At 34.9% G+C, this 19,393-nt stretch overlaps 1 long non-coding RNA gene across 1 annotated transcript; it reads left to right on the top strand.

The window, feature by feature from the left end:
* The first annotated feature begins 247 nt into the window (after positions 1-247).
* Positions 248-5,592, top strand: LOC107438494 (uncharacterized). Its single transcript, XR_001583380.3, has 2 exons — positions 248-1,253; positions 5,215-5,592. It is a non-coding gene; the product is annotated as an uncharacterized lncRNA (long non-coding RNA).
* Positions 5,593-19,393: the final 13,801 nt, after the last annotated feature.

The following is a 19,393-nucleotide window of genomic DNA, read 5'->3' as shown; positions in this document are numbered from 1 at the left end:
CATTTTTTGCTTACTGTATTTCCCAAAACATTTTATAAATTGATTATGCTACACGAAATTTACTTCTGCTAGATATTACGTAACAATGACATATTGTGTCACATAAGGAAGCCTTCGTAAGTTTCATGTTTTGAATTTACCGAAACATTAAAAACAAGTAAAATACAAGCTCTCACACATAAATACAGCAAATAGAACCAAAAATATAGGTTAGTTCTACCTCAATTAAACTCTAAATCGCTTGCTTGTCAATGACTTGAGAGCATGAACCTGCAGGCTTCTCTGTTACGGATCTGGATTTTCCTCTCTTGTCCAGCCGGATAGATGAGATAGAAAAAGCCCACAGGTTCATGCCTCAAAATCATTGAAGCATCTGAAGCCTACAAAATTAAGAACTTACGAGTTCTAAATTGAAATAAGGTCAACTTCATCGGAGGTCAAAGTTAAACCAAACTATCAATTGAGTTGAAAAGTTCTCAAACATATACTAAATGTATAAAAAATAGCTTCTGATCCCGATACTAGGTACCTGGGGCAGTTTGCAGCATTTCAGGGTCCCGCAGTGGACGAAAAGACACGGTTCCCAGTAGAACAAGTCAAGCATCACTGACTGCGGTCAGTAAGTTGGTAGATGACCACTTTGATCAGCCAGCTTAGGAACCGAGGGAACATGGCATCGGTCCTCGTTTAACGGTTCTACCTTAAAGTTCTCAGTTTCGCGTTCAGTAGTCGGGTTACCAAAGCAGGGGAGCCATTCCCTCTACATAGGATCAAAATTGCGATAGAATGTCTTCGGATCATCTTCAGGGATGTTTCCCAAACCGTCGCCAATAACCCGTTTTGAGACTTAAATAAAGTACCTACCTACCTACGCTTCAGGGCTTTTAGCGGAAGATCGATACCCCTCAGCCACAATTTTTTTTGTTTATTCACATATGCACAATGCAGAAAATGTCTCTTAAACTCTTATCAAATTGAAGAACAGTGAACACAAATTAGAGCAAGACAGTGCAAATATGGATTACGGTGAGATTCGAAGTCGTTATCTGCATACTTCAGAGTATTTTCGGAAGGACGATACTCCACGGTTACGTAGGTGCAAGTTCTGTTAAGTGGGCCAGGTGAAAATAAGCAGCCAGAAACGAATTAAAAAAAGTAAAAACATCGCCATAAACTCCATCATTTGTGTGTATGAGGTATGGAGTATTGTTTGCTAATTTAAATGGATTTCTAATCTATTGAACTTTTTATAGGTAAGTTCAGCATTAAATGACATTTATTTGATTTTAAATGCTTATCTCACATTTTTATTTGATCATTAAACAACAAAATTATGAAACATGTATCAACTTGAACTCTGGTTGATTGTTTGTGCACTTACACCATTATTATCTGATTGTGTAGAATTTACATGCATTACAAGCATTCAAAATGTTTAAGACGACTGCGGAAGCCACCGACTGAAAATTACTGAAAACGGTGAATAAATTCAATACGATATTGTGAAGCATTGCGTCAGATTCAAAATAAAAGGCGTAGAATGCGCAATTATTTTATTCTTTAACCGGCGTTGAACCATCGACCCAATTTTTTGAGTTTACGTCTATCAAAGTTAAGCTCCGTATCCTTGCAATTTTGAACCCAACCCAGAAGGCAAGAGAATACCTGGATCAAGCATTGGGGATCAATTATCATTCGTGGCGGACTTTACTTTTTGATGAATCTAACCAGATTTTGTGTTAGTTTCATACAGAAGGGAAAACAACGAAATCCCGTTTAGTTCGACGGTAAAGAGTTTCCAGCCCATGATCCGTCTACCACTGAAGATATTTTACGTCGGCACTGTGGTTGGTGCGATTCAGAAGCAAGAGTTCGTATCAATCAACCACCGTTGGGATTCGAACTAAGGAAACCTCATTGGGAATCAAACGCTCGGTCCCCTAAGCCACCGCGGCAAGGATTGTTCAGTTAAGGCATAGGATAACGCACATCCCATTTTGTTGGTGTTCCTCAAAATCTTATTCCACAGTTTGGTTTGGGAGCCGTTCGATGATCCGTCATGCAGACCTGACCTCGCACCGTCAGACTATCACTTGTTCTTGAACTACAACTGTCTCTGATTCTGATTTGAAAAAAAACGCTTAATTTAATGCTAGTTTTTTTCACAATGGCTCCCATTTTTCAGAACGCACCGTAAGATATTTATAAGTTGTAAGCAATTAACAATTTTTACGTATATTTTATAACTTAATTTTTTAAAAAAAATCATGGAACATGTTAAAAAAGGGAATCTTGTAGAGAGTGTTATCCAATCGACGACATAAAATTTCATTTTATCAAAAACTTATAAAATATTTACCGTCAAAAAATCTGAAAGTTTTTTTTTTTTTTCAAATCTTTTATTTTCTTGTCTAAAATACAATTAATATTCCACAATCTGCAACAGAGTAAAAGTATGGATATACTTCAGTCGCCTGGATAGTTGATTATTAGACTTGAAAATAATGTAAGGAATTTATATAATTCAGGCAGATATTTCTTAAACTAACAACAAACGTAGTATTGTTGATATTCAAGGTTGCTTACCATCAGATGTTTATTTCCCGGTCTAAATGACGAAATAACGAGAAAGTTATTTCAAAAGAAAATAGCTTACTGTAGATAAGAATTTATTTTATTTTTAAACTTTTGTACATTTTCATTCGGATCAGTCTGCGTAGGAACCGAGGGTGTGCGGTATTACTCCTCGTTAAACTGTTCTACCGTAAAGTGCTCTACTTCGCGTGCAGGTCGTTGGGCTACCGAAGCAGGGGTGTCATCCCCTCTGCAGAGGATCAAAATTGTGATGGCTTGTCTTCGGATCATCCTCAGGGATGTTTCCCAGACCGTCGCCAATAGCCCATTGTGCAGCTCTAGTGCGACGTAAAGTAACTACAACAACAACAACATTTTCACTCATTTATAGAAAATTTAATTAAAAATATTGTAACATTATAAAATGAAAACAGCAGTATAAAATTTCAGATATTATGCACATCAAACAGAGAAATGAGTCCGAAAGCGAGAAATTGCTTCTGTAAATTGCAATCGGTTAATCAATATATCGGTTAATAAATTCGCTTAAACAATCTATTTTTGCCTTTGACGTAATCTATTTTTGCTTTTGACTCATGTCAAAAAAAATCTACATAAGTATGAGTGTCAAATTCATATTAATGATTAAGCTAAGAAAAACAAAAATGCTATCAAATTCTGTCGAATCAAAGGAATGATAAATACTAAAATCAGTGTGATCGCCAGGTAATATTTGGTGTTTTAATGTTACTCTGTCTACCTGTGTCTGCTTCCTTCTTCAATCAATCATATTTTGATGCTTTTCATTTCTCCTTCCTCACTAGTGATTAGAAAGATATCGTATATTCTTTTTGGATTCTTTTTTATTTCAAATATATACAATAGGGTTGCTGTTCTTGTAACTATCACGCACTGGAGGGAGATAGGCAGCGACCAAGCGATGCTTTTTTAATAACTATCACTCACTGCACAGTGGGCCAGCATCCAAGTATTCGTGGCCAAAATTAGTATTTCGATAAAATTTGTTTCAAAATTTGGAGGTTTTTATTTACGGATTTTTATGTGCAGGTAAATTGAATTCATAGTTGAAATTTTGAAATACACAAAAAATACCCCCCCCCCCAAAAATGGCTGCTGAAATATGGCGAGCAAAAATAAAAAAAATAATATTGTACGTTTAAATAATTAAATATGAAATATGAAAATATAATAATTTTCGTAATTTTATATTAAAAATGAAAACCAGATTATATTTCCGAAGTAATATTACAAACTAATGCGAAAACATGAAAAAAAAGCCTAATTTTTGTATTTCGGTATATTTAGTTCACCTTTGCAATACGGGCAAAATGGGGCAGGTTTTTTCGGAAGAAAAAACATCAAAGAAGACAACAAAAAAAAGTTTAGCTAATTACCTCGTAGAACTTTTTGGAACTAAGTTTCGAAAGTCATTCAAACATTGTAAAATGTCAAATGATAAGATATTAACTATAAGTTTGTCAAGAGCATTAACTAATCCAACAAATTGAAAAATTGTACTATAATTTCAGACTAATTACTCTGATAATAATGTAGCAGTAAGGTGAAATTCCTATATATATTTCTGAAGTAAAAATTTAAAAGTTACGTAAAGCGAAAAAAATTTTTTAAACATATTTTTCATTACATTGTACTCTCGTCGGTCCAAACAGTATGCTATAATGTTTGGAATGATTATAAATACTTAGTTTGAGCTATATTAAAACTGCCTACAAATATTTCAGTCGAAAATTTAATTTTTGACTTTCGGCCAAAGATCATGGTTTTCTGGCCCACAGTGCACTGGCACGAAAGCGTGTTAAGAATGCTGTTCTAATGACCATCACGCTCTGTCGCAAGTTCGGCCGCAAACGTGTTAAACATACGAAGTCGCAGGAAATGACGTTCTTTCTGTGAATAATATACCATTTTCGTACCTTATGTGAATTTGCAGCAGTCACTCATGACTGTTGAGTCAAGTTGAACCTATCTTTAGCTAGCACTCTCAATGCTTATTCTGAAAATGGCGCAAAACATCAGAATGGAAAAAAAAACCACTGTTTTGTGAAAATGTAAAACGTTTGTGGTCTAATTTCCTCTTAATACTTAAAAATTTACTCCAGTACTGCAAAAAATATGAATAAGGCAATGATTTTCATAATTTTCATCCAGGTGGAAAAATGTTGCCAAATTGGCGATTTTTAAAAAAATTAGTAGCTTTTAAAAATGTATGTTTAGCCATTCTAATACCCAAATGACCTTCACGTCAAGATGGCAATAAGATTTGAAATTTTATCTTTGTTTCAAGTGTAAGGCACTTGAACTACGTTTTGTTTCACTTTCCTAGGCGAAAGAGTTTCGAAAAACCTTGTTAAGAGCGCGACTACTTGTTTATTCTGTAGATTGTTTATAATTGAACTATCTAGTTAAGAATTTTAAACGCATGAATGATACGACATTCAGGAATGAGTATTAAAAGTTAACAATTTAATAACAAAAGTGATTTTTTTTTTTTGAAAAATGCATTTTTTGTCAAATAAATAAAAAAAAATTAAGTGTAGATCTGAAATATTACTAACTTTTATATAATCCTATTTTTTTAATGATTTTCTATCTTTGCAGTCATGGAACGCAAAAAAGCTATCAGAAGTGGAACGGTGGCTGCTGTAGTCTTTTCTTTAGGCTTAATTTCTGCCATACGAAACTGCTTTCGCCAACCTCCTACACCATTTACCCTATCCAGCGTCGAGATCTATTCCTATATATTTGGTGGTGGCTACATAATGATAGAATCATTTTTGACTTGGAGGAGCTGTAGAAATATTGATGATGAAAGTTGAGCAGTTGAGCACTTATGATATATGTATGAAAAACTTTGTTTCATTGCTGTTGTTTTAGATCCAGAAACTAAATTTCATCACGCTGCAGTTTTAAATCATTCCTTTAATGCATTTATCTTTAATTTAGCTTCCTATGAAATAAATTTAATATCTTTGTTTACATTTTTTGTTTCAAATTATGGATATTGCCGAGAAGAATGGCTTCAGTTTTTATGTTAATAGTTGTATCATTTCAACTGACTTTAATCGATCTTAACATGGTTGTAATCGATGGTCTCATAGGTAACAGAGAGATTTAGCATCCCGTGGGTCGTGTAACTCAGCTTAACGAAGTTACAATGAATCAATCTCAATTCTCTGCAGAGAATGGGCTGAGTATACGTCTTAAAAGATTCTGAAGGTGCTAATTGCTAAAATATTCTTGCGAAAGCATCCAAACTCTTACTTGTATTACAGCAAATAAGAAGCAAAATACTTACGTTGGATATTTAGTTAACTTTTGGCGTTATAATTCATGAATGAAGCAGTTGGAAGCTGTAATGAAAACATGTAGACGAATAAAATAATATTAATAATAAAGATATAAAAGGCAAAAAATTAAAATTTAATTTTACTATCCATTTAACAGTAATTTGAATTTTTCTAATGATTCAGTCACACAGCTGGTTACAAAGAGGACTTAGTCTAAACTGTACATTAATTTTAAAAACTCATTAAAAAAATTTTCAACGCCATTCATGCTAGTATGTGGTTACTACCACTACTATTATTAAGCATCAATTCACTAGTATATAAGACATGCTAACTTGATTCAATCTTGAATTACCTCTTGATAGATGAAGGCTGGCATTGACTAATGGTCTTTCCCCACATAGATGACCTGCGAACGTGATATGACGACTACTTCGATGTATGGTTCACATTGAATAATTGTCTTGCTATTTGTGACTGCGTCATCGAACTCCTCGCGCTGTTGCTTCTCAGTCTCATTTACACACAATGGGTTTCTGTCCACACTCGACTGCTAATAGCAACACAGGAGATTCCTCATGCATAACCATGAACCTAATACAGCTCTCATGGCTAAAGCTCAAAATCCAGTGACCTTAATCTAGCTATCCTGGGTTTTCGCAAATACAGCAACTAGGGGTATCCGTACATCTAATTCGATCCCTAATAAATTTATGGCCTGGGAGTATTGTGGCGTAACTACCCCTACGATTATTAAACATCAATTCACTAGTATACAAGACATGCTAACTTGATTCAATTTTGAGATACAGTATGATAGATGAAGGTTGGCGTTTTAACTCTCTAGCTACGCACAGGGTGTTCCGTAAAGACCATCCTTAATGTATACTTTTAAAATCAGAAATGAAGACTAAGGAGGGCAAATCGGGTGTTGCAATTTAATAAAAAATCGAAGGAAATACAACAGCGCTATCAGAATCCGACAAATGACATTTTTAGAAAAGCTGTCGTATCAAATAACAAAACCTGTTTGATTGAGAAAAACAAAAGGTTGTTCGATGATTATTAGAAACACCAAGTTTCAACCTTCAATCAACCTGGTTCTTTATGCTCTACACACCCACACTTTTTTCCATTGTGGTTTGTCTGATTACGATAGCTTTATCTGTTTTTTCTCACTTCAATACTAATTTGCACACCCTTAATGTACAGTGTGAAAGATGAATCCCCTGAATAATTTTTGAACTAATGAACGGATATTCCAGCACTAGGACCCGATCTTAATGACTTGAGGGGTGATCTCAAATATGCTGATCATTTAGTTCAGACGATATTTTGAAGTTACGAAATCAGACACAAAAGCATACCTTTTTTTCCGACAGATTCGGATATCTGACTCTGATAATATACGGTGTAGCCGTAATATGGAAAATATGGTCCCGATAGTTCGATCAGGAAAGCGGTCCAAATCTTTGACCTCTTTTTGTTAATTTTTATTTTTGCATGTTATACAATATTCCGGGAACTTTTAAGCGAATCAAAATATTTTTGAACAGAATTATAAAATTTGTTTGTCCAAATATAATGCATGCAGAAATAATAATTATATTTTATCCTTTATTCAACAATGATTGAAAAGGTTTTGAATTGTAAGGTTCGCAAATTTTTACATAATTATTAAGAAAGTGATTTCACGAGGGAAAATGCTCAAGGGAAATCGACTTTTAAAAATACAACTTATTTAAAATTCGATTCTTCAAGCACTCACTATTCGACCGCTTTCGTTCAAATTATGCGTTTTACTTTTTAATATTGCATTCTTTGAACTGCGTAAAAATTTGTATGTATTACGATTCAAATCTCTTTCGACTGCAATTAAGTAAAATAATAAAAATAACAAATAATTATTAAAAGTTATTTCTTGCATACCTTCGGCTAAGCGAATTCTATAATTGTGTGCAAAAAGTTTTCGATTCACATGAAAAATTCCCGAGAAATGGTGAAAGTTAAATTAGCTGTAAATGGTCATAATAGTTTGGACCGCTATCTTGACCAATCTATTGGGACGATATTTTTCAGATTCCGGCTACCCCCTATATTTTGAGGGTCCAAAATTCAAATCAATAGAAAAAAAGGAATGTTTATTCAGTAATGTTTTGTGTCTGATTTCATAACTTAAATAATTAAGGGATTAGCATATTTAAGTTTACCTCTCAAACCTCCATTAAGACTAAGTCCTAGTACATGAAATTCTGAATTTCATATAAAAAGTTGTTCGAAGTCTTTCTTTTTTTTAATTGCACATGAATTTTTCGGTATGTTTATTCACGTGATAACAGTTCAACATTGGAGATAAAATTAAATAAAGTGACTTTAAAGTTGTTGGGTTGTTTTTAGAGTGTAAAAACATTTAGCCGAAAAAGAGGAAGAGAGCATGAAGATACGTAGGAAATTTTGGTGGGTTCAAACGCACTACCTTCATGCTTCAGAGCACCAAACGCACTGAAACTGATCTATGTGAACTTTAACTTATGTAATTCATTCTATCTCGGTTTTTACTGATCCTGCAGTGGACTGATTGTTAAGACATGATTCCCTTCATATCGTGTCTTAACAATTGTGTATCGCGTTGTCCATTAAGACACGAGATGCTTGATTGTTAATCAAGCGGTCAGTGTGAGCGGAATCAAGCATCAATGGCTGCTGTCAGTGTGAGGGTGGGTGAATACTTTAATCAGTCTGCGAAGTAACCGATGTTGTGCAGTATAAATCCTCTGTTCTACTGTAAAGTGCTCGACTTTGCATGCAGACCCTTTGGCTACCAAATTGGAGGAGCTCTCCCCTCCCTAGAGCTGCAATTTCATATCTTCCGATCAGCTTCAAGGATGTTACTTAGACCGAAGCCAATAACTCATTGTGCAGCTCTAGTGCAACGTAAATAAACTATTACTACTACTCGCTCTCTATGGCTTTTAAGCTACTATCAAATTAAAGAAAATATAGCTCATATTGGTGGTTGTAGTTGTAGTTCATTCACGTCGCACTAGAGCTGCACAATGGGCTATTGGTGACGGTCTGGGAAACATTCCTGAGGATGATTCGAAGACATTCCATCACAATTTTTGATCCTCTGCCGAGAGGATGGCACCCCCGCTTCGGTAGCCCGACGACCTGCACGCGAAGTCGAGCACTTTAAGGTAGAACAGTTTAACGAGGACCAATGCCGCACACCCTTGGTCCTTACGCAGACTAATCCATGTGGCCACCCACCCGCAGTCAATGATGCTTGACTTCTGCGATCTTCTGGGAACAGTGTCTTAACGATCAGTCCACTGCGGGACCTCATATTGGAGAAGGAAGCCTCTAAAACATGAAAATCCGATATTCAGCGTCATGATTGAAATCTAACCTGAAACCGCTAGGCTTCCGTTTGTTTCATATAAAAAAGACTATAGCTTTCATTCAATGAGGGCCGTAGTATCTTAGTGGTTAGAGATTTTGACTCCGGTCTTAGGGTCCTGGGTTCGATCCTCGACTCTGCTAAGACTCACCAAATGCATGCAATATCCGTGAAGAAAGGGAACGAATGAGCTCCTCTTTGCAGAGGAACGAAAAGTGTGATAACATGTCTTCGGATGACCTCTAGAGATGTTTCCCAGGCAAGCCCATCCATCAAATCCAGGCCAACAGCCCATTATGCAGCTCTAGTGCGACTTAAACAAAATATTTACTTTCATTCAGTGAAGTTTCGTGCCTTCCTTCTAAAATTTTGCCAGCTTATTACATCGCTTTGAGTTTCACTCAAGAAGGCCGCATGTAAGTGTCATAAGTCAGTGAAAACACCAAGTAGCAACTATTGAATAAATTGCATACCCTTAGTTGAACTGCGCGAAGCGGGTAAGTAGCTAGTTCAAATCCCGCTGCTACCCTGAATGTATCTTCGTGCTATCCTTCTCTATATTGTATTATATGCTCTTCCACTTGACAAAGGTTTATAAGCCTTAATTGGGCCCACATGCCTGTAAATGCATGTTGTACCGTTAAACAAACCTTAGTTGAAACAAGAATAACTGCAATGGTTTTTCCCATACCTCGTTTTTAATAAATAAGTTCGCCATCATTCGTAAAATTTTTTAAAAGTCATATCAGTTTCAAAGAAACAGGTTAAACTCAGTAATTAAAAAGATTTCGTGCACATTGTTTGATATTATTATTTGCTTGCTAGTATTCTATAATGCAAATTGGTTTAAGGAAACGTCAACAATATTTTCCATAAATTTAACACGTTACTAGCCTGAAGGCAGGAGATCGATCGAAGGTCCGCTCGGACGTGTCGACTTTAAAACTTACTGTGTTGATCGTAGTAGTGTTAGAGTTGGAGTTTTCAATTGGAGATTGATGTTTTCCGAAGCTTTTTCATGAAGTCAGTTGGTTAATAACTAGGTTTTAGCGAGAGTAATGTGACTAAAGAAAAGCCACGTTTAAGTTTCTATTTCGAATTTTTATTATTTTCTGAATATCATTTTTTTTTTNAATTAGATTGAAATTTTGTTTTTAAGACGAATATTTCTTTTAAAAAAATTGAAGTTAATATTATTAAAATAGTTAAATTAATATTCGAATATGTAACATGGATTTTACATTTTCCAGTGTTTTTCCCTTTTTTACAAATCTTTTCTTTAACAAATAGAATAAACTATTAGTAAAAATCTCGTTTTTTTTAACAAATAGTTTATTCTTTTAGAAATATTTGTTTTTCATCATTTGTCTATTATGAGTTGATCTGTAAGATAGCAAATGTGGTATGATTGAGAGATACCTTAAATGTTTTTTTAGTAATTATTATGAAAACAAAATAATTCTAAAATGCTTTAAAAGCTTTTTTATTAGCTCTTTCCAAAAAAATATTTTTGTATGTATATCAGTTCACGAATTTCATCCATCTCTAGATATAATCATGTAATACAACACTACAATTCCACAAGGTGTTCCGTAGTGAGAGCCCTTAATGCATATTTTTAAACTTTTTGTCAAAAATGTTAACCACGTTGAAGGCCGCAATTTAATATTTAAGAGCTACCAAAATCTGAAGAAGGCGTGGTGAAAAAATTTTCAATGAGCTTGACTGCGCGAGACAAGTTCGACTGCGCGTTTAAAACAATTACTCAAAACTCTAAGTTTCACTAGGCAAGTGGACTGATATTCATGTTCTTTTTATTTCATCACCGTATTTTTGTACCTTTTTTCGGTTACATATTGACCCGTGAAGGCTACTGTGTGTATTACTAAAACCAAAGCATCGGAAAAAAGAGCACTGAAAAAAAAATGCATACTGAAAAAAGCACCTCATTAACTATTTAGTCCGCTTTAATTGGGGCCGTTGAATCAGAATTTAATGCAATTAAATAATTATTTGATAAAAATTAGGCTATTAAAAAATTAAGATACAAAAGTAATTTGAAGTTCACTAAATCAAACTTTTTATACTCTATTTTGAACTGAAAATACAATTTTATAATATATATATTTTTATAAATCAGTAGTCAATATTCAATCGTTTGAGTTAAAAATATTAAAAAAGAGGAAAGCTTTTCATTTTAATAAAAGAAATGTAAATTTACAATATAATTAGTGATTACAGTACAATAAGTGAAATTTAGTGCAATTTTAAAACGTATGAAGAGTCCAAATCAATTTGTAAAATCGAATGGTTCTTTTCTGTAAACTTCATATTTTTATATATTTTTGAAAATTATCTAATTGCTTTCGAATAGTTATAGCGAATTACCTCCACTGAACCAAAGAGTAATTGCATTAAATTCGGATTCAACGTTCCTAATAGAATCAGTCGTTACATTTATATAATTAATGGTACTTTTTCCGGTATTTTTTTTCCGTCCTCCTAATGTGCATGCTTATTAGACTTCATTTTTGACAAGAATTCTAAAAATTTTAAGGGCTGTCATTAAGTAAATATCCTGCACACTTAATAATTTGATTCAGAGCTGTATGTGTTTTTGAGAACCTTATGTTATTTGACCACGTTTGCAATTCTTTTAAATAACCACTTGACAGTGTGTCAACATGTTATTTACGTGTTTTGTAATTTATTCATAACTCAAAATGGTGATTATTTTATTTACAATTGCGCAGTTTCGTCGAGCAGTATACCGATAATGTTATTTCTTTTGATACAACGATGAAAAATAAATCTTCTGCCGATTATTACATTTTAAAAATAACATCAAGCATATAATCTAATTATCGTGATTTTATTAGTTTGCAATCTTCATAAATAATCTTGCTTTATATTAATATTTATTTAATCGGAGTTTTTGTTTTGAATATATTGAATCGTACAAATGATTATTGGATTACTCGAATGAAGCGAAACAAAGGCTAAGAATTTAAATAGTTACACAGCATATCTACTTGCTTGCAGGACAAATCTGATTTAAGTTTTAAAATTTACAAATAGCTCAACTGCTTACAAATTTTTGAACTTCTTAAAAATCGTGAATTTGGCGAAATTTTTCTACACTGATGAAATTCTTTACACTGTACAACAATATGGGGGTCTTAGCAATTTCATAAAATTTTTTTGCAAAAATTATAAAAATGAAGCACCTGAAGACAAAACGTATTTTTTACTGACATTTTCATATTAGAAATTTTTCTTAATTAGCTGAAGTTCGAACCTAACGCCTGTGACTAACTTAACAGCTGTGAATAACTGTTACAGGCCAATAAAAATTCTAAACACAGCATGTTATTAGCTAAAAAGAGTTCCTTATAAAAAAAAAAGTTATTAAAGAACAGCCTTAACGTTTGCTCTCGAGTTTTTCAGAGCATGCTTAACAGGCCAAACTGTGCACACTCTACATATTTCGAGCTGGGTCGTATTTTATGCAGCTGTAATTTTCGCACTCTAATATGATCAAGAATTGAAAATAACTATGAAGGCTAAGAAAGGGAATTGTTTTAATTTATATTTATCATTTATATAGGATTGCATGCTATAATTATTATTTATTCATAAAAATAATTTTCTTTCCCTTGGAAAATGCGTATGTTAAGGGCTTAATATACTCTGCTTAATTCTCTTCATAATAAAAACATAATTCCAATTTCAGATCGATGGGCACCAATTTATCAAGAAGTAAAGCCGACTGCGCGCAATGTCAACCACATTGCTGCAATCATGCCGTTCGTCATGGAATTATGGAGACCAAATCTCCACTATTCCCTGTCACTCAATGAACTATTGAAATGTGTTTTCCTTAAAAAAGATCTAAATCAGTTTTTCAGTGCCTGTAGAAATCGGGAGGTTGTGAGTTCGATCTTGGCAGACGACAACGCAGGCGGCGTGTATACTCTGCAAGATGCACGTTGCTTGTGGTGTAGAATTTTGAAGCTGGGATACCACTTCATTGACCGTTTACAACTTTTCAGGATCAAAATTAGATGGTATTCTTCGCCTAGCCGTTAAAAGTAATCCAAAAAAAAAGGAAACTAGGTATTTGACTGTGGTTAAGTGATTAGTACATAGTTTTGACCAAAAAATCGAATGGTATGCTTCCTTATAAGGTCATTATATTCTTGGATTATACTACCTTTAATTCTATTTTTTGAAAACTCCGCAGTTACTTGAAACAATGCTTTTTAACGAATAATAAGCTCTTTTTTTTAATGTTTTGAGATTTCTAAGAGTTATTCATGTTTGTTAGGTCAAGTTTTTCCTATCTTTAGCTAAGGCAACAATGCTAATTCTAAAAATAAGACCAATGTGAAAAAAATCTAATGTTGTGGAAATGCATTTTTTTAAACATAGCAGTTACTACATGTGCAATGTTATGGGCTTTTAAAACATTTCAAAAATCTATAATTATTCGTTGATTATTAAGGATTTTCTTTTAGGGGGAAAGTATCTCTCCAAATTGATGATTCTTTTATTTGTGATTTTTCATGATTCTTAAACCCCTGACAATTCTTTAGGGTAATACGATATATTTAACCTACAATTTTATAAAATTGCTGCTTAATGTCAAGTACAGGGCACTTAAACGGGGGCTTTTTTTCCTTCTGTGAAAGAACTGTAAAAAAGCACACTTAAGACAAGATAATCCCTTCAAGGCAAATACGCCTATACCTTCATAAATAAAGATTTAAAGTATGAAAATATTGAGTTCTGGTAAACTTAAAGTATACCTTGAAGTTTCAAATGCAGAAAAATATTTAAAAGTATCAGAATGCAAACAAACTGTGGCAAAAACTCAGAATTGCACAGCGGGTTAGTAATTTGTTTACATTTTGAAAACCTTTTTTCCGCATATGGAAGTTAGTGGATTATTATAGGTTTAACGGGACTTATTTTTCTCTAAGCATTAAATTTCAAAACAGTGGATGTGAAACAGAATTTGTCTGGAAAAATTTCGTTCGCAATAGAGTTGATGCTCTAGGATCTAGTATTTCTGGGGTTGATCCAAAGACCTGTCATCAATTTTAAACCACTGTTGGCTCCCCTGTTTTAGTAGCCCAACGATCTGCGTGAAGTGTGCACTTTACAGCAGAACAGTTTAACGAGGACCTATACTTCGCAACATCGGCCTCCTTTGCATGCTGATCAAAGAGGTCTACAGGGAACAGTAAATTACAATCAATCCACTGAGGGACTGTCACCGTTTGAATTTGACTGGGTATAACAACTTTTGAAATGTATGCCATCAATCATTTATTCCCTTGCCGGATAGCCAGGCTAGCAGGACGTTGAGCCCATGTCCGAGAGCTCGTGAATTCAATCCCTACCGGCAAAAAACTCCAATGCACAAAACGGTGTCTGGTGTACACTAAATCTGTCGAGGTCACCCAGTGCTTAAAGTTCCATAACAAATCAATACCTTTGGAGGTACTGGATCGGAGATTGAGCATGCTCTGGTTCAGATAAAAATTACGATCTATGGATGGATGGTGTGGGTACCTCCCTGTACAGTCGGTTGTGACGTATGTATGTTGTCTCCGGATCATCCTCTGAAATGTTTCCCAGACCATCGCCAATAGCCCATTGTGCAACTCTAGTGCGACATAAGTGAAAATACCATACTCTTTATTCTTGAAATTAGTGATGGTTTTTTTCTTTTCAGGTTATGGATTACAAACGAACACAGGATAAGCCACGTGACGAACGATGTGCTCTTTGTGCCTTCCATTTTGGGTTGGCTGCACTTACTTTCTACTACGGTCAAATCCTTTGGACGTCTGATCCTGAGATAGCAGTATGGTCTTACTTGGCAAGTTTCTTTTGCGTCCTTGCTGTCGTCTTCTTGGTGTTTGAAGATTACTTTGCAAAACGTCATAAGCGTATGCAAGACAGAGAGATAAAACTTGAGATACTAAAAACCCTGAAGTTAATGCAAACAATGGATTATGACTCAACCGATTCTTGTTCATAAACAATATTTATGATTTTAGTTTGGTATTTTCTAATTCCAGCGTTCGTTTTAATAAATGAAATTATAAGCTACGTGTTTTTTTCTTTCTAAGATTTAAATTGCATAGAAAATGCATTGACCACAAAAAAAAATTCGTAAAAAAATTTAGTTTAACTACAGTAAACTCGTACCATAACTCTCTTCTTAATAACACTAACCATATTAAGCAATCTCAAAATCTAAATTTAAAAGATCAGTTGAATCAGCCATGGCAAAAAATAAAGCTTATAAATTACTATAACATTACATATCATTTCCATTCCCTTGAAATACAGTGCAAAAACTATTTGTCCAATTTGTTTATCATCTTTCAAATATGAACAGTTGAGGAGCATAAAAAAAAAATTATGCTTCAAGTTTCACAAATTTTTCTATCCTTAATATTCGTTAAATTTTTAAACTGAAAAAGAAATAAATTATGTTTCAGGAAAACTTTTGAATGAATGCAGAAATTTTTGATTAGAAAATATTTTTGATCAAAGGAATTTTATAATTTTGTGGTTGGAGTCTAAAATTTCAGATCTTGACAAAAGTCCGGAGTTTGTACTCAGAATTTACTCGAGTCCTTTTATTTTTCTATTTAAGCTGTTATACTATTCACTTATAAGCTTTTACGTTTTTCAAGTATGTGATGACTCAGAAGATATATCCCCCACCCCTCCTTCCAATGAGTTGACCCAGCTTCGAATCAAAGCTATGGCTGATTAATATGCGCCCGGCTCGCACTAAACAAAGTACTGACGTGAAATAGCTTCAGTGGTAGCTGGATCAAGAGTTAGTCCCCTTGCCATAGGGTTAACCGTATGAGGTTTTCCTCACCATGTAACGACAAATGCTGGTTAGTTGCATAAAAAAGTTCCACACAAAGGCAAGTTTGTCTCAATACTTGATCTCAAAGTTTTCTTGTCTTCTAGATTGGGTTCAAAATTGCAAAGCTATGAACTCTAACTTTGACAGTCGTAAACTCGAATTGGATAGGATGTTCAACGCCAGCTATAAGATAAAAAAATTTATAAATGCCATTTGAGAAAATTGAAAAGTATCTAAATTAGTTCGGTATGATCAATTTTAAAAAAAAGGGTCGACATACAAAACCACATTAATTTTTACACTCATACTTAAATTCTTCGTTTTTTGTAGACTACGCACTTTCGGCTAAGGATTGTTCCCACCTATCTAAAAAATCAAAGGAAAATGTCTTTCTGGCTTAGAAAACATATTAAGTGCATTCCAAATATACTTTTAGTGATATTAATCCAATTTAAGTTAATGGAATATTAGCCCCTTGAAGCAGATTGGACCAGTTTTCAGACGGTATAACACAGACGCCGGCTAATTACAGCTCTCGTACACACAGGGCGTCGCATGGATGCAGGCTAAATGCAATGTGCATAACGAAAGTGCGAAGGGCGCAAACTTGCCACCATCTTTTTACAATCTAAAATATCAGAAATCACTGTAGAACGAATTTAATAACTACAGAAGAACGGAAATAGAAACCGAACTTTCATCTAACTCAGACTCAAACTCACGACCAATGAATTAATGTGTATACTAGTTTAGCTTTTTTCACTAAGGTGCACAAAAGCTGAGACTTTATAGTGAGTTCAAGACATCGACCTAAGACCTTTTCTGTCTCAGTCGGGAAGTACATTAACAGCTGTAATCTCTTGCCTGAGTAGTTGTAGTAAAAGCATTATAATTTTTATAATTTGAAAATTGAGTCGATTGGTTAAGATATGGTATATATATGTGGGCTTGTATTCTCAATACATAGAGCGACTTTTTAAACTATGTCAAGTGGAAGAAGAGATATTGCATGTTAAAGAAAGACATCACAAAGATATATGCATGGTTAGGATGCTATTCGAACCTACCTTTTTCCCACCACAAAAAATTTGGCGGAACGGTAATACCACTCGGCCAAGAAGCCCCCCAAAAGCCACGCAATATTTAATCAGTTATATTTCAAAAGATATATGCAGACTTTTATGCTAATTGCAAAGCATGTTTAATAAGCTCTTATAAAGTTGAAGAAGAGTTAGCATAATACAAGTACATAGTACGAAGGACATCACAAAGATGCATCCAGAAGCAGGGTTACTATAGGAATCGAACCCGCTACCTTCACGCTATAAAGCTTTTGGCAGAACGGCGAGAGTACTAAGGTGGAGAGTCTCTTGACCGTCATATACTATGCTGCTTAACGTCCCCAAATACTCGAAGACTGAAAACAGGTGACTGAAAGCAGCATTTTAACATCGAAAATCATAAATAGGGCTTGCCAAATTCACACTATACCTGAAGTAAGGAACATCCTTTTGCAAGATAAGGTAGGTTGACAGCTCGCACTAGAGCTGCACAATGGGCTATTGGCTATGGTCTGGGAAACATCCCTGAGGATAATCCGAAGACATGCCATCGCAATTTTGATAATCTGCAGAAATCCCCTGCTTTGGTAGTCCGACGCTCTGCGCTCGAAGTCGAGCTGTTTACGGTAGAACAGTTTGTCGAGGATCGATACCGCGCACCCTCGGTCCCTACTCAGACTGGTCAAAGTGGTCACACACCCGCTTACTGACTGCAGCCAGTGATATTTGACTGCGGTGTTCGACTGAAAACGTGTGTCTTTACGAATTGCTTAATTCACGCTTACGCTTACGAAATACGCTTGCCAAATTCACACCATACTTGAAGTAAGGAACATCCTTTTGCAAGATAAGGTAGGTTGACAGCTCGCACTAGAGCTGCACAATGGGCTATTGGCTACGGTCTGGGAAACATCCCTGAGGATAATCCGAAGACATGCCATCGCAATTTTGATAATCTGCAGAAATCCCCTGCTTTGGTAGTACGACGACCTGCGTCCGAAGTCGAGCATTTTACGGTAGAACAGTTTGTCCAGGATCGATACCACGCACCCTCGGTCCCTACTCAGACTGGTCAAAGTGGTCACACACCCGCCTACTGACTGCAGCCAGTGATATTTGACTGCGGTGTTCGACTGAAAACCTGTGTCTTTACGATCAGTTCACTTCGGGACTGCAAGATTAGGTGAAATATTACCAAGCAACGCAAGAAGCCAATCATCACGCCCCTGATTCCGGGAATGACTGTGAGTTATCTTGTCCCTAACCTATAAATCTCACATGTTCGTAAATACAATTTTTTAATTTCATTGGTGTTAGCCTCCTTGATCGCCAGGGGAAGAAAGTGTTTCCGTTAAGAGTTTTCCTCTAACGAATGTGAGTATCTCCTAAAGTGTTGGAACCGCCTAATTTTGGTTTTGAAGTCTCAGAAAACTGCAAACTCAGTCCTTCGCGATCATTTGTTATCGTCACTTCTTCATTATCATCAATTCAACCTCTTCAAAAGTGTATTGGAACTGCAAAATTCTATTTTTTATTGAAATTACATACATTTGCTGACTTGTGTGCTCAATATAGGCTTATAAGTCATTGTCAAGTAGAAAATACAGATAGAACAATTCAGAGAAAGACATCACAAAGAATACATCCAGGGTTACGGCGGGATTCGAACCCGCTACCTCCACGCTTAACAGAGCGTTTGGACCGGCGATACCGCTCGGCCAGGGAGGCCCCACAAAATTAGGATCAGTATTTTCCATTTGAACTGTTCGAAATCGATTCCACCATATAAATTTGTAAGTTCGAAAATCTATGATATTTATTTATTTATTCAATTTCGACATGAAATAACTAAGATAACTAAATCCTGTTGCTTGCACACATCAAAATAGTAAATTGTTTTGTTTGCTTTTTTAACTCAGCTCTTATGTTATTTAAATACATGTGAAATATCAAATATCGACATGATAGTCTATTCCAATCGCGAAACGGTCTAACATGGCACTATGACAAATTCAACAGTGATTTTTGTTTTCTCCAAATTGCGATTTAGATGAGCATAGGTTCTTGAACCAATATCACTGAAAAACTTCATGCTTACAAGCAAATGATTTTAAAAAATAAAAAGAAAATA

Source organism: Parasteatoda tepidariorum, chromosome 2, assembly GCF_043381705.1.
Source record: "Parasteatoda tepidariorum isolate YZ-2023 chromosome 2, CAS_Ptep_4.0, whole genome shotgun sequence".
NCBI classification, from domain to species: Eukaryota; Metazoa; Arthropoda; class Arachnida; order Araneae; family Theridiidae; genus Parasteatoda; species Parasteatoda tepidariorum.
Note: the sequence above shows the minus strand (reverse complement) of the source record. Positions and strands in the feature narration are given on the sequence as shown.